The sequence below is a fragment of the Spinacia oleracea genome, chromosome 6 (assembly GCF_020520425.1).
Source record: "Spinacia oleracea cultivar Varoflay chromosome 6, BTI_SOV_V1, whole genome shotgun sequence".
Classification (NCBI taxonomy): domain Eukaryota; kingdom Viridiplantae; phylum Streptophyta; class Magnoliopsida; order Caryophyllales; family Amaranthaceae; genus Spinacia; species Spinacia oleracea.
The window spans coordinates 69960261-69984512 of NC_079492.1; the positions used below are offsets into that span (position 1 = coordinate 69960261).

The following is a 24252-nucleotide window of genomic DNA, read 5'->3' on the forward strand; positions in this document are numbered from 1 at the left end:
CGTTCATGGTAATTCAAATGCTTGCGAATCCCCTTTGAAAAAAATCAGACATTGTCAATAGGACTTGGCACTTAATCAAGGCTCACCCTACTCAGACATATGACACGGGCATCTAAAATCGAAATCTGAAAGCATCATTAATGAGAAGACATAATAGCAACTGGGGGCTAAAAATTGAAATGAAAGAACTAGGGAAAGAACTAAGTATACCTTGACCTTTTGTGCAGACATACACCAAGTAAATCTAAGTCAATTTGAAAGCGGTTTATATTCCCGCAATTCTGGAAAAAATGGCCCTAAAAGCCTAAAGCATGTGCCACACGGGCACAAGTAATATCTTGACGCCTGCACCCTGGCTTCCAGCAAATCCTTAGACAGCATTCCGAAAATTGTAACAGTATTTTGATTCACTCATGTAATCCTGTACGAACCCTTCTATAAGTCAACTTACTTAGGACACCTCGGATTGTACACAGTAGGACTCGGATTTCAAATAATTTTCAAAGACTTCTTCGAACATAATAAAGTGTCGTTGGTTTAAGCTAAGTATGCGTTTATCTCAATGTTGCAAGTGAGTCAAAAAGATTTCTAAATATGATTATGGGTAAAGAAAGGCACCTAGCTTTTGGTCAAGGCACACTTCAACATGTGACTACCTTGACCATGGCAATGTCGCACAATACGACATTTACAAGAGAAGTAGCAAATCACTACTCGAACGTACCTCGCACTAAACGAGTCTGGTTCAAACTATTCATGATCCATGTCACCATGAATGCATAAAAACGTATGCCAAGTATTATAGCACCAAGCCAATCCCGTAGCTACAATTGGGGGCTTGAGAAAAACACTCTAAAAATGCTCGAAATGACGATTTTATCGCAAATTCTCGACGCTAATGCTATACACACGTCATAGGGGCACAATCCTAAGGTTTGATCGTGTAAAACGAACCTTAGAATGGCTACAACCCCTCCCAAATTCTAAGCGCTACTTAGAATATATAAAGTCACCCCACTAACAAGGGTAACTGAAAATCACGAGTCACCAAAAACTCCGATCCAAGTACTGCACATAACGCTCGCCCTACAAGCGCCCGTTACAAAGTCTACGTCGTTCCAAAGTAAAAGCTAAAGAAAAAAAATCAAGGATAAAAACAAGAAAGAAACATCTAGGAATCCTCGCATCGAACGAAGTAATAAGCCGTGCACACCCACGCAGAAGGTGCTACACTTGTTCGAACACCTGAACGAGGCGTGATGAAGTACTCCAATGCAAAAAATAATAATGATATCCCAACACCTGGAGGAATGTTCTACGACACGCTGTTAGGCCACACAAGCCTACGTCGCACCATAAGTTCAACCAGCCCACGGTACAAGTCTAAAAAAAAAGAGTAAGGCATATTGCACTAATGCGGGTACGACCAAGAGCATGTGTAAAAGAGGCAAAGACTACTTATCGCCCAAATTCGAAATGCAAGCCACACGACTTCTATATTAAGGATTAAAGGTAGCAAAACATTACCTACCACGGAAGGGATAGCTCGCACCTACACGAGCGGAACGCCAAGGCATCTTTCTCGAAGGAACCTACAAAAATCGTACGCCAAAAGGAAGCAAGTCCATAAACGAGTCTGTTCAGATTCTGGTCAGATTCTGGTCAGATTCTAAATGCTAGTCCATTGTTTGAGCTTCTTTGTTGAGATAATAGCAAGTCCTTAAAATCTGACCTTAGTATAATAAGCTGAGAATGTCACTTGATAAGGTGTTTTTCCGTCGTTGAATAAAAATTCACCTCACCAAACAAAATTTATAAAACACCTAACTAACCGGCTATATGGACTATAGCGGCAAGTATGGGGATCGTCCCATAGGAATGGATATGTTTGACTATTCAATCTATGCGTTCACAAGCTAGTTCAAATCAAATTTGAGTTTTTGAATTAATCTAATCAAAGCTAGAAATGCAAACAAATAAAGAAATTCTAGAGGATTCGGGAATCGGGGATGGAAATCGAATCAAAGAAATAACAAGGTCAAGACATTCATGAATATGCAACGACATAGCACATAGGGGAATGAAACCAAATGACGTGCTCGCCACCTCTCGGATGGAGCACGCGAAGCAACCTAGCCTATGGAAGAGCTTTCGCCTAATCCTAAACTAGATAAGCTTGCATATAATAGGATTCACTTGCACAAATTAGGCTCACAATGTCTTGCCAAACCTAATCATACATTCCAATCTAATCCAATCAAATAGCATTCGCGACTACTACTCAACTAGTCATGGATGTCCTACCACTAAATCACATTTAATCACAACATCAATCATGAATTTTCCCTAAATTTCCCCAAATTCAATGCCAAAGCTTCATCCCTAACCTCTAGACTAAACTACTCAATTAGCATGATTAACATCAACATTAAACTAACATTAATGAAACTAATTGAATTAATGAAGCTAATTGAAACAACAAAATTCAGAAAATTCAAACCACAAAAATAGGGGAAAAATCAATGAAATTCAAAATATCAAACTAATCCTAGAATTCAAGCATGAAATCAAAGCATAAACGAAATTAGTGAAGCAATTAAAGAATTAAAGAACAATTCAAAAATAAAAGTAGAATTATACCTTGAATTGAAGAATTAGCATCAAACTTGAAGAACAAAATGAAGAACAAAGCTCAAAAGAAATAGAAAAGAAATCTGAAAATTAAAGATTGAATTGAATTTAGAATCAAGAATTTGAGGCTAAGAATCCTTAATCTTAATCTCTAATCAAAGCCCTAAACTAATTCTAGAGAGAGAATTCTAAGCTAAGCCTAAGAAAAATGGAAAGTACGTAATTAAAGCCTAATGAAGCCTCGCTGCGATTTAAGTTCTTATAGCATCAGCGCGTAGCCGTGTTCGATCGCACAACAAGGTATGTTTGGTCGCACAAGAGCTGTGCGGTCGAATCTGAAATCGTGTGCGGTCGTTTACCAAATTCGGGCCATTCTGTTTGTAAACTGAAGTCTTGTTCGACCGCACAGGCATGGCCAATCGATCTCACACAAAGGATTCGAGCACACAGAATCCATTCGATCGCACAGACTGCTCATTTCTGGTTCTGCGCGTGCTGCACTGCTTGGCTTCTGTTCTGCATGTTCTGCTGGGTCTGTGCTGCGTGTTCTTGCTGCACTGCTTTGCTGCCTTGTTGTGGTTGTATAGAGTTGCTGTCAAGGCTCTCAAAGTGAGCACTAAGCTGTTGCAAAGAGCTTGGAAATGGCTGCAACAAAGCTGAATGCACAGCCACTTGCGTGCCTTGTTGCTGTGTGTGCACGAGTGTAGCTGCTGGGGCTGCTTTGCCTTGGTTCGTGTGGCTGCACTTACAAGGCTCGTGTGATGTGCACACACACAAGGCTTCGTCGCTGCACATGCAAAGAATCGTATAGCAAGTTATCAAATCGCAAAGCACGTTATTAAAAATAGAAAATCGTATTAATAATTCGTATCGCATTTTTACAAATCGTAAAATCATTGTAAACATCGTCAAGCATAATGACACAATATTAACACGTCAATACTCGAAACACCCTTATGCAATGAGAATGCGCAGAAAAGGCACGTTTAGAGCAAAAACGACTAAAATATGCGCAAAACGAGAAAATATTACGATTAATGCAAAAATGCGATAAACGAACTAAAAACGATAAAACTAAGCAAAAATAATAATACAATTCTAATAAAATGAACTAAAATCTGAAGCTAAGAGCGACATAAATGTCGCTCATCAAACTCCCCCAAGCTAACCCTTTGCTTGTCCTCAAGCAAAGCTAGAATGAGAAATGGGGAGGAGAATGATCTTAATTATTCAAAATCAAAATTACGAAAACAAGAACTACAAGAATGCACACTAACTCACTTTCGTAGGAATCACGGTTGCATTTAAGCGCATGCAACAAGCTCTTTGAACCCCACAATCGCTCATGAGGGCGAGTGGGATCTCACAAGGGTTTCCAAAGAGAAACACCCATAACTCTTCCAAAAATTGAATCAAGGCAAGACCTAAAAATGAAAAACGAACCAAGAAAAGGAAAGAAAAGAAAAAGAAAGAAAAGAAAAAGAAAGAAAGGAAAAGAAAATGGAAAAAAAAGAAAACGAAAAATGAAACTACAAAACTCAAGATGAGGGCCTTTATTATGGAACGAGCACAAAAGAATGCTAATATTACTAAATAAATAAACGAATGCACGCTAACCAATGTCCTAAATTGAGTGAAAGATTCAAGTGTTAAGCAAAGAGAACTAAGGGCAAACACTAGCCAATTCCCCTTCAACCGAGCATGCCACGTCAAATCTCTAGATCCTATCCACCCTTGAGAATAGCGTCTCGAGACGCCGCGAAGGCGCCGGAAAACAAGATTAGGCTACCCGACATCTTAGCATGACAATCCCATTCCATAAACTTGACCAAATCCTCCCTCCACCAACAATGACTCAACTCAAAAGGGTCAAGAGGACTTTTTAGGGTGTAACGTAGGCTAGGGGTAAGGTGTGGAACAAATTTAGGATTCGGTGCTCATTCCTAAAGTGAAGCGCAATTAATGAACTCAATTCAAGCAATTCGAACCACAACAAACTCATACCACTTATTTGGGGTACCCCCAAACTTATTCAACAACTATTCTAAACTACAACTCTTTTTGAACTTTTCTTGATTTGATTTTCTCTTTTTTTTGTGTTTCAATTGAAACTTTTCTCATTGCCTTGTTTTTCTCTATTTTTGGCTTTTTCTTATTCACTATATACAACATATTTCCCAAACTTTGCCATTCATACCAATCACAATCATTCCTCAACTTGCATAATCATTCATAACCAACAAACATCATAACTCAAAGCTTCACTATAACTTCTAAGGGTGAAAATAAAACAAATTAAAGGCTATTAGGCTTGTAATGTGCTCATAAGAAATGAAGGGGAAAGGCTCAAATGGCTAGCAAGGGGGCAAGTGTAAACAAAAATATATGATAAAATAGAAAATAAAGTCCTAAACTAAAAAGAAAAATAGTCACCGAAAGAAATGCCTCTATCGTCCCCTAAAGTAGTTCGGTCGCGGTCTCGGGAAGGAAATAGTCAAATTCGGGAGATAAGAAAGTCAATACCAAGGATCCATGCCACTCAATATATGTATATGTGTTTGGGCTAATTTGAACATGAACCTCACATGGGAGCAAATACCACTCTCTCCGGTTTCAAGTCACTAGAGAGATCGACACCATCTTACCACAAGCCAAGGGTTCAAGACGCATGCTACCCAAAGTTCAACCAACTTTCTTAACACCTAAATCCTAGATTCGACCCAAGACATTGAAAACCGTGCAAACATCTACCAATTAGGAATAAAAGCATTCTAGTCTACAAGTTCCAATATTATTTGCCCAAATCAAGAATAATGCCTAAAAATCTAGAAAAGCTTTCTTTGACAAAGATCGAAAAGAAAAAAGAAAGAAAAGAAATGAAAAAAGAAAATAAGGAAAAGAAAATGAAAGAAAATGAAAATAAAGAAAATCAATGAAACTAAACAAGAAATATGCACAAAATCCAAAATATTCACAAAATCAAGCAATCCATCACACGGAGATCAAAGTAGCAAACAATAGAATCTCCCCCCAAGCTCGAATTAGGCAATGTCCTCAAGGCCTAAAACGAAACTAGGAGGGGCACAGCTACCCATCCAACCAATGCCCCATAGGCAAGATGCCCGTCCCAAAGAATGCATGTGAGATAGAAGGATATTACCGGATATGTCGTGGGAGCAAGTCCCACAAAGAACCGTAGTAACGAACGAACTCACCAATAAGAATAGCCGGACATGGCAAAGATGGATGCAAAGATTTCCACATCAAGAAAGCTTGAGCCACAAAAAACTTCAAAAATCAAGAAAATTAGTATACATGGGTCAAGTGGCCAACACCCACGGGTTGCCTCCCGAGAAGCGCTCTTTTTACGTCATTAGCTTGACGCTTTTTACCTCTAGTAAATACCCCGACAATGATCGCAATAGTTTGTCATATGCAATGGCAAACATATCCAATAGTAACAAGTAGGCAAGAGTCAAATGAGATGCAAGCACAAAGTAGAATGCAACTCTATGCCTACAAGGTGCGGGGAGCCAAAAAGAAGAAAAATCAAAAAGAAAAACAAAAGAAATACTCCCCTCTTCATGCTCCTTTGAGTAAGGAGAATCATTAGGATCAATGGAGGAAAAGGAATCCTCAAGCGGTGGGAGTCGGGACAAAAAAGGAAAAGAAAATGGGAAATGAAGGATAAATGTTGAGTTTTCTCTTTCGGAATGGGGAATGAGGGAAGGGAGTGGGAACAAAAGATTCACAAACAACTTCACTCACATCACATAAAGCACAAGAAATTTCAACATAAGATCCTTCATTCAATTCTAAAAGTTTTTGGTTGGCACATTCACTTTTTTCCTCAATTTGAATCGACTTAAGCACTTCAAGGCAAAAAGGAGAAAATAAATTTTCATCACCATCTTCAAGGCATTCACTCAAAGAGGAACGAGTACGAACAAACTCTCCGATACTCAACTCCTTAATGTCATGCATCATAGGTGGCAATGTAGCCTTAAACTTATCTCTTCTCCACGAAACATCCTTAATAGATTCTTGCATTAGGTTAGAAATTCCCAAAAAGCCTTTTACAACTTGTTGGGACATGACTTCAAATGCATTCAAACAAGAATCTATTCTTAGCTCTTCTTGAATTTCAAGATATTTTATGAAAAGGAGCCTCTCCAACAATGATTTTGGAGATTCAAAATTCAAAGAGCTTAGGAAATTATCATCAAGAAAGAGAAGATCATCAAGTGAATCGACTCTTCATTTTGAGAAACAAGAGAATTTACCATTTTTTGGTTTTTAGAGAAAAGAAAATGAAAAATGAACTAGACTAGAGAACTAGAATGAAAAATCAAACAATGATCCCATTCCCCGGCAACAGCGCCATTTTTATAAGGTGTTTTTCCGTCGTTGAATAGAAATTCACCTCACCAAACAAAATTTATAAAACACCTAACTAACCGGCTATATGGACTATAGCAGCAGTATAGGGATCGTCCCATAGGAATGGATATGTTTGACTATTCAATCTATGCGTTCACAAGCTAGTTCGAATCAAATTTGAGTTTTTGAATTAATCTAATCAAAGCTAGAAATGCAAACAAATAAAGAAATTCTAGAGGATTCGGGAATCGGCGATGGAAATCGAATCAAAGAAATAACAAGGTCAAGACATTCATGAATATGCAACGACATAGCACATAGGGGAATGAAACCAAATCACGTGCTCGCCACCTCTCGGATGGAGCACGCGAAGAAACCTAGCCTATGGAAGAGCTTTCGCCTAATCCTAAACTAGATAAGCTTGCATATAATAGGAACAATCATTCGCTTGCACAAATTAGGCTCACAATGTCTTGCCAAACGTAATCATACATTCTAATCTAATCCAATCAAATAGCACTCGCGACTACTACTCAACTAGTCATGGATGTCCTATCACTAAATCACATTTTATCACAACATCAATCATGAATTTTCCCTAAATTTCTCCAAATTCAATGCCAAAGCTTCATCCCTAACCTCTAGACTAAACTACTCAATTAGCATGATTAACATCAACATTAAACTAACATTAATCCTAATCATGAAACTAATTGAATTAATTAAGCTACTTGAAACAACAAAATTCAGAAAATTCAAACCACAAAAATTGGGGAAAAATCAATGAAATTCAAAATATCAAACTAATCCTAGAATTCAAGCATGAAATCAAAGCATAAACGAAATTAGTGAAGCAATTAAAGAATTAAAGAACAAATCAAAAAGAAAAGTAGAATTATACCTTGAATTGAAGAATTAGCATCAAACTTGAAGAACAAAATAAAGAACAAAGATCAAAAGAAATAGAAAAGAAATCTGAAAATTAAAGATTGAATTGAATTTAGAATCAAGAATTTGGGGCTAAAAATCCTTAATCCTAATCTCTAATCAAAGCCCTAAACTAATTATAGAGAGAGAATTCTAAGCTAAGCCTAAGAAAAATGAAAATTACGTAATGAAAGCCTAATGAAGCCTCGCTGCGATTTAAGTTCTTATAGCATCAGCGCGTAGCCGTGTTCGATCACACAACAAGGTATGTTTGGTCGCACAAGAGCTGTGTGGTCGAATCTGAAATCGTGTGCGGTCGTTTACCAAATTCGGGGCATTCTGTTTCTAAACTGCAGTCTTGTTCGACCGCACAGGCATGGCCATTCGATCGCACACAAAGGATTCGAGCGCACATAATCCATTCGATCGCACAGACTGCTCATTTCTAGTTCTGCGCGTGCTACACTGCTTGGCTTCTGTTCTGCGTGTTCTGCTGGGTCTGGGCTGCGTGTTCTTGCTGCACTGCTTTGCTGCCTTGTTGTGGTTGTGTAGAGCTGCTGTCAAGGCTCTCAAAGTGAGCACAAAGCTGTTGCAAAGAGCTTGGAAATGGCTGCAACGAAGCTGAATGCACGCCACTTGCGTGCCTTGTTGCTGTGTGTGCACGAGTGTAGCTGCTGGGGTTGCTTTGCCTTGGTTCGTGTGGCTGCACTTGCAAGGCTCGTGTGATATACACACACACAAGGCTTTGTCGCTTCACATGCAAAGAATCGTATAGCAAGTTATCAAATCGCAAAGCACGTTATTAAAAATCGAACATCGTATTGATAATCCGTATCGCATTTTTACAAATTGTAAAATCATTTTAAACATCGTCAAGCATAATGACACAATATTAACACGTCAATAGTCGAAACGACCCTTACACAATGAGAATGCGCACAAAAGGCACGTTTAAAGCAAAAACGACTAAAATATGCGCAAAACGAGAAAATATTACGATTAATGCAAAAATGCGATAAACGAACTAAAAACGATAAAACTAAGCAAAAATGATAATAAAATGCTAATAAAATGAACTAAAATCTTAAGCTAAGAGCGACATAAATGTCGCTCATCACCACTCTAAACCCTTCAAATCTGGATCCTTTAGCCAAGGCCTCAACCTCTTGTTTTGTCCTTTCTTTACCACCCGGGTTGTGAGCCAACATGATAGCATCCACGTGGAAGACGGTCCTTGTAGTGAGTGAAGTTGTTCTGTCCATATAAATAGTTCAGCATATTATTATTGTAAATCAATTCCAACTAGGAACGTACTACTGTGTAACACAAACTTAAGACTCCTGCTACTGCTATACTACTACTGCTGCTAGGATACTACTAGACTATTGTTGTTGCTAGAATACTACTCTAATTAGGATATTATTACAATACGCCTAATTTATCGTAACAAATTTACTGCTTTCAGAAAGTCTTAAGTGAACACTAAAAAACTGAACTTTCTACCAGTATTCAAGCTTAAATATAGGTCCTTAAGATCAGAATGCAAGAATTTTCTCACTTTGAATCAAAAAGTCATATCAGTTTCTGCCAACTTTGCCATTATAACAGGCTTAGTGCTATTAAAACAGGCTTAAGTTTTCCTGACAGGATTATAATAAGCTTGTAGGATAAATAGTGAATGATCGATACAATGACATTGAATCCAATGTGCTGCAGAAATCAGTCAGATAACAAACATTTCATAGACTAATAGGAGCTGCAAAAGTTCGGTTCTTTTATGTATATATATTCCACAATTTGTTTGCTCATGATGTGCTTTTTATCTTTTCTTTCTCTTAGGTGCTAAAAAGAAAGGTCGTGGACCGACTAATATGTTTGATGTCCATGCTCGCAAATTTGAAGCCCGTGTTCCTATCTATTGTAATGACAAAGGACAACCTATTGGTCCAGAAAAAGATAGGAAATAGCTTACTCGGTTCTTAGGAACTATTGCTCATGACTACAATTGGGCCCTTTTAACTTACACAAATTGGCAAAAAGTTCCAAACAAGGACAAAATATGGGAGTATGTGAAAGTGAGTGTTATTTATTTTATGTGTTATTTTGATTAATTTTTTTATTTTTGTATTAATACATCACTAACTTTTTATTTAGAGAAAGTACATCCTTCCACCTGAATCTGAACAGTGGGTATATGAAACCCTTGATCAATCTTGGAGAGGATTCAAATGTAGGCTTAAAAAGCTACATTATTATGCATATGGAAGCTATGAGGAGAGATTGGAACATCCGCCGGAGGGAGTGCCTGAAGCACATTTCAAAACACTTCTAGCTTATTGGGAGACTAATGCAGCAAAGGTAGGTTTGAGAATAATATATTCTTATGATTTTTAATTGTTTACATGTCTAATATATATTTTTTTCTGTTAGAAAACAAGTTTGCAGAATTCGGAAAATCGCAACAAGCAAGACAATATGCACACAGTTGGTCCGGTGTCATTTGCCATGCGTTATGACAAGATGGTTTGAGATACATACCATATTTAGCTTAATAAATCTTTACATTGACTATGGAATGAAATACATATTTCATCCCGTTTTTTTCATTGTTATCTCAGTTGCGTGAAAATGGTAAGGCACCATCAAAAAGAGAGATGTTTGAAGAGACTCGTCGTCGAAAAGAAGGAAAAGTATATGATCGACCTTATGATGATACGCAAAAGAAGATAGTATGTATTTTGTTATTCTTGTATTATGATTATTTATTTTATTGATCTGATTACTTTATTTAAGCTTACTAACCATGTATTTTAATATATGTAGCAAGCCATGCGGGAACTGGAGGCATTACAAGCTGATCAGAATAGTGAATCTCATAAGGATTCATTTGATGAAGTGATGGGAAATGCACCAGGTTCAAAAAGACTACATGGACTAGGTGTGTCCCGTAAGATGCAAAAAGATATAGAATCAAGTACATCTTTAATATTGCCAGACGAGGTCATGGACTCTATCAAAAAAGCAGTAACTGAAGACGTGCAAAAGGACATGATCACTCAAAGAGAGGAATTTGCAAAGGAAAGAGAATCTCATGCTGCTAAAATGGAAAGAATGTCAAAGGAATTTGAGTCCCAAGCCTCAAAATTACAAAATATGATCAAGGAACCAGAAGAACCTGAAACTCTTGATTCAATCGCTGCTTCACTTGGACGACTGCGGAAAAAGGACCCTAGCTTGACTGCAGAAAAGATTGCAGCACTTTTGGTATCTACCCTTTCAAGTGATGCGTAAATAATTTCTACATACCATTCTCTTTATTGGTCATGGTTACATATAGGTATGTTTTATAAGCTTCTTTACTTATTTTGTTATACGTTGATTTAGAATTATGATGTTTGATGCTTGTGAAATTGCGGTGTTTGATGATTGTGAGCTTTTGGTGTTTGATAATTGTTGAATTATGCTGTTAGATGATTGTGAAAATAATGATATAATTAGGTGGTAAGTCCATAATTAGGCAGGTCTTAATTGTGGATTGTGCTTGCCTTGTGTGTAGCTGTTCTGTTTCCAATTAGCAGATTCTGATCTGTTTAGGGTTTAGGGTTTTCAGCTGTTCTGTTTACATTTGTGTCCATAATTAGTAGCTATTCTGTTTCCGCAAGGTGGTTCCTGTGTTCAGGCAGTGTTGCAGCAAGTTCTTTTGGACTGATCGGTTTTCAGCTGTGTGTGGTTTTCAGCTGTTGTATTGCCTGTGACTTATGAATGTGTCTGTCTGTGTGTGGTTTTCAGCTGCTGTACTCCAGTTTCAAAGATCAGAAACACATGTTTTCTGTGCGAAATGTTAGATCTTGGTCATGAGTTTGCTAGTCCAACAGTGATTCCGTATTCCGTCACTATGGCAGAAGTGGCTGGTAATAAATTTTAACTAGGGTGTAGTACTTAAACAACCAAGTTTGATTGTTCTTGCTAGTTTTCCTTGTATACTGAAATATCTGATAGGGAGAGTTGATAACAGACCTGAATATATAAGGTCTTGCTACTAAATATGGTAATATTGAATCAACCAGACCTGGATTACTATCTAGTCACATAATTCTAAAAATAGCACCTAGAACCCAAAATGATACTCAATTCCTTCCACCATTTCCAGAGTTATCACAGAGTTATATAACAGACCTTCCACCATTTCCAGAGTTATCACCTCCGGGTTTTCTTTCTTTTGTGAAAAGAGTGGGACTTTCGAGCTAATGAGAGCTACTGGCAAGAAGCCAATTAGGGACTTGATTCTCATTCATAGGTTAATAGGTACTCTTCATATACTATAACCTATTTCTGCAACCAAAATCACCACCCATGATAACAGCAAAATGATTTTTCCTATTAGATGTACAAGTGGAAATAAAGTCAAACCATAATCCTGGACCAAATAACAGCAGACTGCAAAATGAAAATTTTATGTCCATCTTTTTTGGATTTCTCTGCTCACACGTACTACACATTTGACATCACACTGAAACCCTCTCTTCCTGTCTTTTTATGCACTTGCCAACGAAAAAACTACAGGAAGAGGCAAGCCTTCATGGTAGTTAGTGTCATCACCCTTTGTTGAAAGGTAATCAACAAAGTGGGTGATGAGCAGAGGACCTATATATGATGCAATGATATTAGCCCCTGGATGAAAATTTAAGTAGAGTCTTAAAAACAGAACAACGTGAAAATACATATCAAGACAACAGAGAAGCCTAAATAATACCAGCTAATACTCTTATTAAGTATTAGAAAAGACAACTGCAATGTTCAAATATGAAAACCTTTACAACATTTCTCTGTTGACATGTTCAACAGAAAAGCAAGAAAGGCGTAGGATTTCTAGTGACTGTATGAAGTTTCTAAAAGAGTATCTCAATTCTCAAATGGTGTTTTGACAGATAGAAAGTTGTAGCCTGTAGGAAGCCTTTTGATTAGTTACCCAACACACTAAACATAATCTCTCCAAAATGAAAAAGGGAGGCCAGTTAAGAATCTCAAAGATAGAGATATCTTGCCCAAATGTCTGTGTTTTTTAGTTTTACTTTACTCATTTACTGCAATTGACCGATAACAGTGACAGGGCTCCCTGAAATTGCCAGGTTGGAAAATAATTTGGATTGCTGTTCAACTCGAAAAATCTTTGTCACACATTTTCCAGCGGTCCTTATGTGCTGAGTGGTCAGCTTTCACTTCGTATGGCTTGTATCTATTGAAGTGACAATTAACTTAAATAAGCTTCTTCTCTCATGAGGAGTTAGATTTGTAGCAGAACATAGTCATAAAACTGCATGAGTATCACACTTTGTGCTCTAATTTTGCATAAATCTTCAAAGCCAGATCCTCAAAAAGAGAAAAAAAAGGTAGTAACCTCACGGGCTCTGAAAATGATGGCTCTATACTCTGCTTAAGTATTAGAAAAGACAACTGCAATTTGTGGGGATATTATTAAAACTGCTTTAAGTATGAATAATGTATGTGTTATTAAATGTAGTAGAGATAGGGTTAGGAGGGCACACTCTCTTGCTGCCATGGCAAGAAGGGGTGGAAACTAAGATTTTTTTTCTGTGGTTTGTTAGTTTGTACCTACTGCCAAAAAAAAAAAAACACAGGTGATGCATTCTCTGCAGTTTCTGATTGAGGTACGGATGGGATATCAGCTAATACAAGCTGCTGAATCCTAGTAAGTGTAAAAAGTGGATTTAGCCATGAAAACGTGATTTTACTCCAAACACCACAGTTTCCAAAATCAGATAACTTCTTAGTACTACTATCTTGTTCAGGAGGCAATAATGGTTGCTCGAGTTCATGTTCATAACTCCTCAAACTACAACCATTCTCCCCATTGAAGCATAAGAAAAGTGACTATTTATATTGACTGTTTTTTTTTTTGTTTACAGGGTGGTAATTAACAAGATCAGCTCAAGTTCATTTTCATAACTCATATTATATTGACTGTTTTTTTTTGTTTACAGGGTGGTAGATAGAATTGAAGGAGAATGGTAGATAAAAGGATGGCAAGAAGGGCATAGATTGAAGTTTTTTTGGACTGATTTTTGGACAAATAAATTAAATACTAGATAGCTTTTAGATTGCTGGAACCATTAGTTATTTTTCGAGATTCATTAGTTTTCTAATTGATGTATTTATAAATTAACTATTCTTTTTGTTATTAGAATGATTGTTATGGATATTTTATTTTAATAATAAGTAGAACTTAATTTCAAATAAATGTTTTCTATTTGTAGTAGTTGGATATTTTGGTATAATATTTTCACTCTAATGAGCTACTAAATAAACGCGTATGAAACTGTTGCTATAAGCTCACATTAAAATGTCGCAATAGATGTATCAAGAAACGTTGCTAAAGACTCACAAAAAATGTCGCAATAGTGTAGCAAGAAACGTTGCTATAGACGCATGTAAAAGTGTTGCAATAGCGATATCAAGAAATGTTGCTATAGACTTCAAATGTGTTGCAATATTAGAGCAATAAACGTTGCTATAGACTATTGATAGTGCTGCTTTAGATAATAAAAGTGTTAGCCTAGACACTAAAACTGTTGCTTAAAATCCTAAATAATCGTTACTAAAACATAATAATTGTTGCCTTAGATATAATAAAACTGTTGCCAAAGGTTAAAAGTCGTTGCCTAAGAAAAGCGTTGCTAATGATAACTATGGCAACAGTTTTTATAATGTGTTGCCTAAGGCATCACAACTGTTGCCATAGAGTTATAGCAGCGCCACCTATTGGAAACGCCATATAAACTGTTGCTATAGGTCTATGGCAACATTCAATGGATCTTTGCCAACACATTTAGGCCGTTGCTATAGCCCTATTTTGTAGTAGTGGTAGACTGTAATACCTCAAATTTTTCGTAAATTATAAATATATTTTATTGTATTTATAAAGATTTTTATGAATTTAATTGCATTTAATGTGATTTAAATGTATTCTATTTTTAAATAACTTAACTATTAATTGTTTACGAAAACCGAATATTTATGAAATAAATTTAACGAATTAATTTATTCTGGAATTGTTGGGTCGTATTTTGAAAACTATTTTAATTCTAATCCAAGCCCAATCCAACTATGTTGGCCAACCCAACAAGGCTTGCAATAAACTAATCTCAATTAAACCCGTTAGCAAGCCCAACTCAAAACCCTAAAACCTAGCCCATGAGGGAAGGAAAAGCTATAAATACAACCCTTCCTCTCATTAATCCCCACATTAAATTCAGAATTTCTCTCTCTCTCTCCCTCTCTCTCTCTCTCTCTCTCTCTCTCTCTCTCTCTCTCTCTCTCTCTCCCCTCTCCTCTCCTTTCGGCTGTTTCTCTCTCCTCTTGCCCCTTGCCTTCGGCCGCAAGCAAGCAAGCACCGAGTGCCTTGCTCGCTGCCTAGCCCGTGCACACCCGCGCATCTCCGTAGCCGTGCCCGCGCAGCCCCGCACACATCGTGCTGCTGCCTAGCCTCGCACCTCGCCCTCGTATCTCTCGCGTAGCCCGCACACACCGTGCACTGCTGCCTACCTCTCGCCCTCTCCTCTCGCATCCTCTCTCTCGTCACTCTCGCACACACACGCACACGTTGCCGTGTGCTGCTGATGTGTTGTGCCCAGCGCCCAGCGCCAAGTGCTCGCCCCTGCTCGCCCAAGCGTTGCCCGCGTGCCTTGCGCACTGTGCTGTGACGAGGCTATGTGCTCGTGCGCCCCTGCAGAGTGCCCTGCTGCTTTGTGCTCGCTGCCCACACGCAACACAACCGTGTTGTATGGGTTGTTGTTGTTGATCGATTTCCATACTCCGTATACTCTTAACTCTTTTTCTAAATTCCGTTTTTAAATTATTAAATTATTATTATTGTTTTGGATCATTTAAACAGCTGGGGACGGTTGTGAACACCGTATTTTAATGTTTTCGTATTTGAATTCATGAGATTGATTTTAAATATACCAACTATTATTTTCAGATTTAATATTTAATTAAAGTGTCAATTTTTATGGTCAAAACATGGTTTTAATGATAACCTGTTGATAGTGTTTTAATTCCAACTATTTGAACGATTGATTCACATAATTTAATGACGATTTATATTATGGGAATCCAACTTAATTTTCAGATTTGATAGAAGGCCATAAAGTGTTGATTTTTAATGATTTTAAAGGCCAAAAGTCAATGTTTTTGTACTAGGACTTTAATTGATCAATTGTGACTATTAAATTGTTAAAGAACAATTATTTTCTAATTGAAACAAAGGTTTTAGAATCTCAAATAGTTGCTGAAAATTTAGTAAACATGAATAAAATTAAGTTTCTCCATTGTGTTTATAGAAGGTGATTTCTAGCTTTGAGTCGTGATTTGCACAGTGGCCCTCGTACTTAGGTATTCCAGGTACGTACATGACTAGGGTGACCACCTATCCCATGAGGACTTTATGATGTGTATTGATTGTGAATCATGTGAACTTAATGTGTTGAGAATTCATGTTTGATGTGTGAACAAGCATGTTGTGAATTATTATTGAATCCATGAATTCTTTGTGAACAATCATGTTATGGACTTTTATAATCTTTAAATTATGTCAAGCATGTTGTTCAAGTTATTATGCATGTATGAGTGTTTTGCATGCAAGTTATTATGATTATGCTATTGTATAGGATGTTTAGCATACTTTGAGCCTAGTGGATTTGCCTTAGTGCATCGTTTATTCTACCGCCGAGTAGAATACATTTAAGAGGTTTATGTGAATTGAACTAAGGACTATTCGTGCTAAGGGAACACCCCGCTTGTTAACAGGCAATATCGGGTTATCTTAAACAGTGCTTTGAGAAGGAACAATGGGAGTAATTTCACTTGAGTCCTATGTTTGATCACAAGTCCTAAAGGATTAAAATGAAGTGTCTTTGTTTAATTGTTTAATTGCTTGCATGTTGTGCTCTGTGTTGAGTCTTGAGTCACCTTGAACATAACATACTAATTAACGTAAAGTGTAACCTAGGGATGGTAGTGGGTAATGGACCCGACCCGGATCCGTGGATCCAGATCCTTTTTCAGCGGATCTGGATCCACAATTTTTGGACCCGGCGGATCCGGGTAGGATCTGGATCCTTTGTTTTAAAAACGGATCTGGATCAGGTCCTAAGTCATTACCCGTATCCGGATCCGTTTACCCGTTTATATAAAAAAATATATTAAAATATAAAAATAAAGACTTAAGAATTGTAGCATTATTGAAGTTTGTTGAACTTTTAATATTATTTTTGTTGGATTTGTTAAATTTGATTTTTAGTGAATACTTGTATTTACAAATAACGTTGTTATTGAAGTTTTATTAAACTATGTTTTAAGGTTAAAATGAAAATTAGGGTCGTTTGATGAAAAAATTAGTTAGGATCCGTTTTGGGTCCGTTTTGGACCCGGATCCGCAGGATCCGTCGAATCTGGATCTTCAATTTCATTACCCAGCGGATCCGGGTAGGATCTGGATCATTGCCTAAAAATGGATCTAGATATGGATCCTAGAAGATCCGGTCCGGATCCTACCCGTTGTCATCCTTAGTGTAATCTGAATGAGCTTCAAAACTCTTGGGACGTATATACCTTGAGTATGAACAATGGGGGGAGTCGCGGCGGAGAAACTCGTACTCCTTGAATGATACAAGACGTTGTTTCATTCTTTTGGTTATCGCTTGTATGCGCAGGAATTCCGTCGGTATGATCCGACTGTCAGTAGAAATCCCGACCTTTATTTGGTGCTTGGTGGGCTCCCAACACCCTCAGTTTCCCTTAGTGGTTTTGTTATTATATTTTACCCGTTCGAAGCTAATTCCTATTAATCTGTGAGTTAAGAGTCGTGTCAAGTATCGAGTCTGTCTCCATGATTAATTGTTTAAGTAAATGGATTTTGCATGTGGATTATTATATTGTTGAGTGAAGCATGTTAGACTAGGTTTTCATTCTAGCTTGTTTGTACTCAGCTTTTGGTGACTTCGTGCTTCATTTCTTCCGGTCATGGCCTTCGCCTTAATGACCCGATAATGATCCATCATTGCACTTGCATTGTTGGGGAGTAGTTTTTAATAAGCAGGTTCGTAGAGATAACTTGCGGGAGAACTTATCATGGGAATAGTGTTGAGAGACTGTTTCATCTTCCGTATTTATAAACTCTATTTTGATTTTCTAGTCATGACTACTACTATAATTATTTAAACTATAGTTAATGAGTTTGAAACTATTTAATGATTTGGTTTTGGGCCGTAACGGTTCCAGTTTGTTAAGTAACCATTAACTATTTATTATGTTTTGAAAGTAAATTATTTCCGCTGCGTAATTCTGGTAAATAACCTTAGTCGTTATAAAGGTGGCGGTAATATCTTGATAATTCTTTTATATTAGTCGAAAAAAGGAAATTATAAATATAAGGAATTATCAGGGTATTACACATTGCATTAAGTTATTAAAATAAGCTATTAACATGAGCATGCTAACCGGCCAAGGCTTGTGAGCACAAGCCGGCCATCAAGCCCATGCGCATTCACCTTGCATATACTTTTCAACGCAGAGCTGTCGCTGGCAGGAGCCTGATAATCTCACCAGCTACTTTTCTTGATATGCATAGCATGAACCCATCTAGTCGTCTTTATTTTTATCATTATCCCACACCAATTTCCCAACTGCATCGTGGTTCTAGATCACAGTGTTCCTGATGCCGAGTTTTCTTGTAATACCAACTTGATCCCAATCTACATATCTTGGTTTGGTAGAGTCACAAGTCTCCTGTCATAAATATGCTCTACATTTTGCATTGATTCTCTTTAAAATAGATTTTGGAAACAAAAAGACTTGACTTTAAGAATGGTTGCACCGATGGGAAAACCGTTGATCCTCAAAGAATAAGGAGGTGGAGAAATACATATCATTATCACCTTAGTAAACCCGTCAGGAAACCCAACACCCCGAACATTTCCCCAATAAAGATTCATTCTAGTGTATCATAGGCCTTCTTGATGTATATCTTAATCATACAACAATTTTTATTATTTTCCTCTGATAGTGTTTAAAATATCCTGGCAGATGAGGACATTATGTAATACACTTCGACCACTAATAAAAGCTTTTTGATTTGTGAGGCAATATGAGACAGAACCAAATTAAATTGAGTTGAGTACATACCAACCTTGTAAGCATTTGTATATTACATTGCAACAAGAAATTGGCATGTAGTCAATCAAACAAAGAGGGCGTTTTACCTTTGGGATCAGTGTTTGCATTTAGTTCCTTTAGCAGCTTCGCATTGGAGAACACTTCCCTAGCTTATTGCTTCAGTGACATCATTACCAACCACTTCCCATGAAGTTTTAGAAAAGTACCTTCCATAACCATTAATACCCAGATTTGTTATTTATGTTCTGTGTGTAGAAAGAGTGACAAAGGATATATATATGATGTAGATAACATTGGGTTTAATGAGAAAAGAAAAGGAGAAAGAGAGAGATTCCTACAAAAACTAGAAAGGAGAGAGATACAATAGATAAGGAAAAAACCAAAGGAAAAATAAGAAAAGAAAAAGGACAAATTGTTTTTTACCATCTACAAAAAACAAAAAATTGTTTTTTACCACCTAACAAATTAAAACTTGTATTTTACCACCTAAAAAATAATTAAAACTTGTTTTTTACCACCTAAAAAACCAAAAAGTAGATGAAACCTTTATGTGTGGCTACCTAATTCAATTTCCTTCCAATTTTATACATTCCTTATGTGATTTTCTTTAACTCTTTCACCCTTCGCTCTTTACTTCCATTAAATTTTGTCAATTTTGTGAATCAATGGTGGTGAAAAATTATGTAAATTAATGGAAAATAAGGAAACGGGGAAGAAAATAGAGTTAAATACATGAAATTGTGGAAGAATAGAACATATTAGAAGTATTACCGTTATTGTGACCCCCTACATAACATTTTAATCTATTTTTCCATTTTTCAGGTGGTAAAAAATAAATTTTAAATTTTTTTTAGGTGGTAAAATACAAGTTTTTGTTTTTTAGGTGGTAAAATGCAATTTTTCGATTTTTTTAGGTGGTAAAAAATAATTTATCCAAAGAAAAAATAAAAGAAAATAAGAAAAGAAAAATAAAAGAAAATAAAAATAAAAATAAATTAGAATCAATGTTAACGAATAAATAACGTAGAAAAACAACATTAAGGGCATGTGGTATTGAGGATAATATATCAAGGAGATATCATCTCCTTGATTATAGACTCATAATATAATAATTGATTGATATAATCAATCAGAATAACTTAATTTAGTATAGATTTTATTCTAATGTATTTACTACCTTATATAGTTAGTTCATTGTAATCTTTTTATTTATGTTCATTATTGACTTTGTAATATTTTGAGGGTAGTATAAATACTCCTTCATAGACATTAATGTAATCAAGCTTTCTCATAACTCTATCATGGTATCACAGCCTTGATCCGTCTACATTTTTCTTCTCTCCCTTCTCCTTTCCACTTATCCCACTTCTTCCATGGCACCATAATCCATGTCCAACTTTCATAGACAAATGGTGTAGGATAACATTAGACCTCTTTTTTTTTTTCCTCTGATGATGGTGCGGTAGTGTGTAATTCTCACACTCAAACAAGCCATCATTTCTAGAAAGCTTCAATTCAAGACTTCCGCTCAACTTTTCGACATCCTGTAGTTTACCTACCAAGTGTTGTCAAACTTCAATAACCTCGTATCTCCAAACCAGTATGGAGAAGCGCTAAAAGTCTCAAAACTACCATCGCCACCGTGACAACCTTATTTTCTCCATGGTGGCGATGGAACCCCTTTCTTTTCTTTTTTCTTTTCAATATGTTGCAGGCACACGCTAGCAAAAATTACTCATCTCTAATGATTTATAATATATGGGTTTTCCAAACAATAATATGATTTATTTATATTTTTTGTTTCAATGTTTGTTTTTGGTTATCAGTGGTTCACGGTTCAACAATCTTGAAAACCAACCACTAAGTCAATCTTCCCTTTCTATTTCTATACTTTAAACACAACAAAAAAAATCCTCAATTTTTTTTCTTAACGCATATTTTCTTCAACAAAAAAAAAATCCTCCTTCTCTACTAGTGGGCTAAGTGGCACATAGGTACAAATAAACCCCGACATGAGCGCTCATCACCTCCATCTTGGCAATATTCACCGTCTTCGTCGTCGCTCAAACCCATGCTAGAACTGTCAACTTCTTCAAAGGCGCAACTTGCATGTCGCTACTCACCTATGTCCATTACTTCTTCAACTACAAATCTTCCTCTATCACGTGTACGTTTATTTTCAAGATTGGACTTTCCCTTTGGCCGTCCATCTTGCGAGAGCGTATTAAGGATAATATATCAAGGAGATATCATCTCCTTGATTATAGACTCATAATATAATAATTGATTGATATAATCAATTAGAATAACTTAATTTAGTATAGATTTTATTCTAATGTATTTACTACCTTATATAGTTAGTTCATTGTAATCTTTTTATTTCTGTTCATTATTGACTTTGTAATATTCTGAGGGTAGTATAAATACTCCTTAATAGACATCAATATAATCAAGCTTTCTCATAACTCTATCATGTGGTGCATTAGTAAAAAAAAATCTCAAGGATATTTTACCTTATGTGTATTTGATGCATTTCTAAATCAGTAAGGATATTTCGCGCATTTTATTAATCTTAGGGGCATTTTATCTCTATTATATAAGCCAAGAGCTGAGGGCTTTTTAGTAACATAACATTTCGTGTCCCCAATCAAAAAGTCTAATACACCCTTCCTACTTCAGCTGCAACGCAAACCCTCCTCCCTCCCGTTCATTTTCTTCTCTCTCCTCCCGTTTTCTTCTCTCTCCTCTCTCCTCTCTCCCGTTCGTTTTCTTCGATCTTATTCATCTTCTGCATAAATTCAAAAAAAAAAAAGAGATCTAACTACAAAATTCGAGACCTAATCTTTGCAAATTATTCTTATATATGGGGAAGAAATGGGGAAGAAATCGAGTTCAGAATCACGCTACATCCCTCTCTCCTAGGTAAATCATTCAATTTCTCTTATTTCATAAATCTTTCGATTTCAAATTTGTAGAATTTGGGGGTTTAATTTGTTCCAGCTCCATTGATTGACGATTAAGATTTGGCGAAGAATTCGAGTGATAATGCAATTGCAATTTTTAATTGTTTATTTTTTGAAGTCATATTACAATTAATTGCTTAATACTCAAATATTTGTTGTGGGGAACTGTCTAATTTTTCATAGTACATAGTAATGTTTTTCATGTTTGTACGATTTTTCATGTTTAATTTTCGTTGATTTGTACTGATTTTCATGTTTAATTTTTGTTGAATTTGTGCGGTTTTTCATGTTTAATTTTTGTACATTATTACCAATTTACATATTCAGATTGCTCAATTCCACTAGAATGGTTAATTTTTAATTATTATCATATATTTGATATTTTGATTGTTTTGTTTAATCGGCCTAGCTCTTTTGCTGTCTTAATGTGATGAAATGTCTTCACTTGCTGTCTACTCCGTACTATCTTAGGGGTGGATGATTCCACAGAGTGACAATTTCATTTGTTGGATGTTGCTTCCAAGAAATGTATCTGATAATAGTATTTTTTTGGGGATAGGAGGCATGTATCTGAACTTCTTGGTTGTACATTTGAGATTCTGCTGGATTGGACTTTGAAATACCGTTGGGGCATTAGGCTGTAATTGGAGCGATTCCTCTAAATAGAAAGAGTTTGTGCAATCGTTGTGTTGAGATAATGGCACCAGAATCCAGAGCATTAAAATTAGCACAATTTAACATTTGATGAACAATCTTTATTTACAAAGCTACTGAAACTTAATGGACCCTAAAAAATTAGGCACATAAAAAGCCAATTAGTTGTGATGTAGCTACTTAGTAGCTTCTATGCCAATTCAACATCTATTTTGTATAATCATATTACAATTGCCTATTTCATTGCTTGGGAATATTAGGAGCGAGAGAGAGCTGACAATACTTATTTTGTTTATTGTGTTAGTGTAAGCAGGCTATCAAGTCTCGGTAACATACATTCGAGTTTGGATATGAAATTGGTGCGGACGCATACCTCCACTATCACAAATCATGACATACACTCTTCCTCTTAGGGAAGATGTTAAGAAGGGACCCCTCCTAAGTGCGATGGAGGCCACCTACCCAGGCCACGAGGCTTCTTGATCACCCATTGACCCTGTCCAGGACTCCAAGTAAGTATGTTTCCCAATATTTCTCCAAATCAATTTATGCCTATGTTGCTATTCTCATTTTTGTTTGTTGATTGACGTGGGACAATCTCTATTATATAAGCCAAGAGCTGAGGGCTATTTCTTAACATCACTTTTCGTGTCCCCAATCAAAATGTCTAATACACCCTTCACACTTCACTGCAACAAGAACTCTTCGGCCTTCCCTCTCCCCTCCCGTTGTCTTCTCTCTCCTCCCTCCCTGCAACACAAACCCTTTGCTCTCCCGTTCGTGTTCTTTGAATTTGGTTGTTTAATGCCATTGTGTTTGAATTTTGATTACATTTTTGTGTTAATTCTTCGAATTTGGTTGTTTAATGCCATTGTGTTCGAATTTTGATTGCATTTTTGTGTTAATTCTTTGAATTTGGTTGTTTTATGCCATTGTGTTCGAATTTTGATTGCATTTGTATGTTGATTCTTTGAATTTGGTTGTTTGAATTTGGGTTGAATTAGGTTGCATTCTGCTAACGCGGTTGCTCCCCTTGGGAGAATTAAGATTCTTTTTTCAGGTTCTTTTTCATTTTAATTTGAAAAGCGTGAACATCTTTCGTGTTAATTCCATTGCCAATTGCATTGTGTTCTTATTTGATTGATGAATTGGTTTCGAATGATTTTTGAATTGTTCCAATGCAAATTCATATTATCCTTTTCGATATGATTCTCATACGATTTATTAGGGTTATGTTTAGAGTTGTTTGCTCAGAGACGGTCCTGATGGATGGATGGAGTTGTTTGAAATGGATGTTCTGTCTGGATGGGATGTTTGTTTGAAATGAATGTTCTGTTTGCATTGTTAGATGATATTTTTAGCATTTTACGTTGCAATTGAATCTGGGCATGTTTGTTTTTGTGTTTTTGATCAGTAATTATAATCTAGTGTCAAGTTTATTACAATGCTTTCGTTTGAATTTTTGTAGAAATCTTTGCATTTCATTCTATTGATTTGATTTGAC

The 24252-nt window shown here is 36.4% G+C and overlaps 1 long non-coding RNA gene and 1 pseudogene across 1 annotated transcript; one reads left to right on the plus strand and one right to left on the minus strand.

Annotated features, from left to right (window-relative positions):
- The first annotated feature begins 13242 nt into the window (after positions 1-13242).
- On the plus strand, positions 13243-14290 carry LOC130462888 (uncharacterized). Its single transcript, XR_008923727.1, has 2 exons — positions 13243-13648; positions 13941-14290. It is a non-coding gene; the product is annotated as an uncharacterized lncRNA (long non-coding RNA).
- Positions 14291-23098: 8808 nt separating this feature from the next.
- Positions 23099-23268, minus strand: LOC130464593 (uncharacterized; annotated as a pseudogene).
- Between the last annotated feature and the right edge of the window lie 984 nt (positions 23269-24252).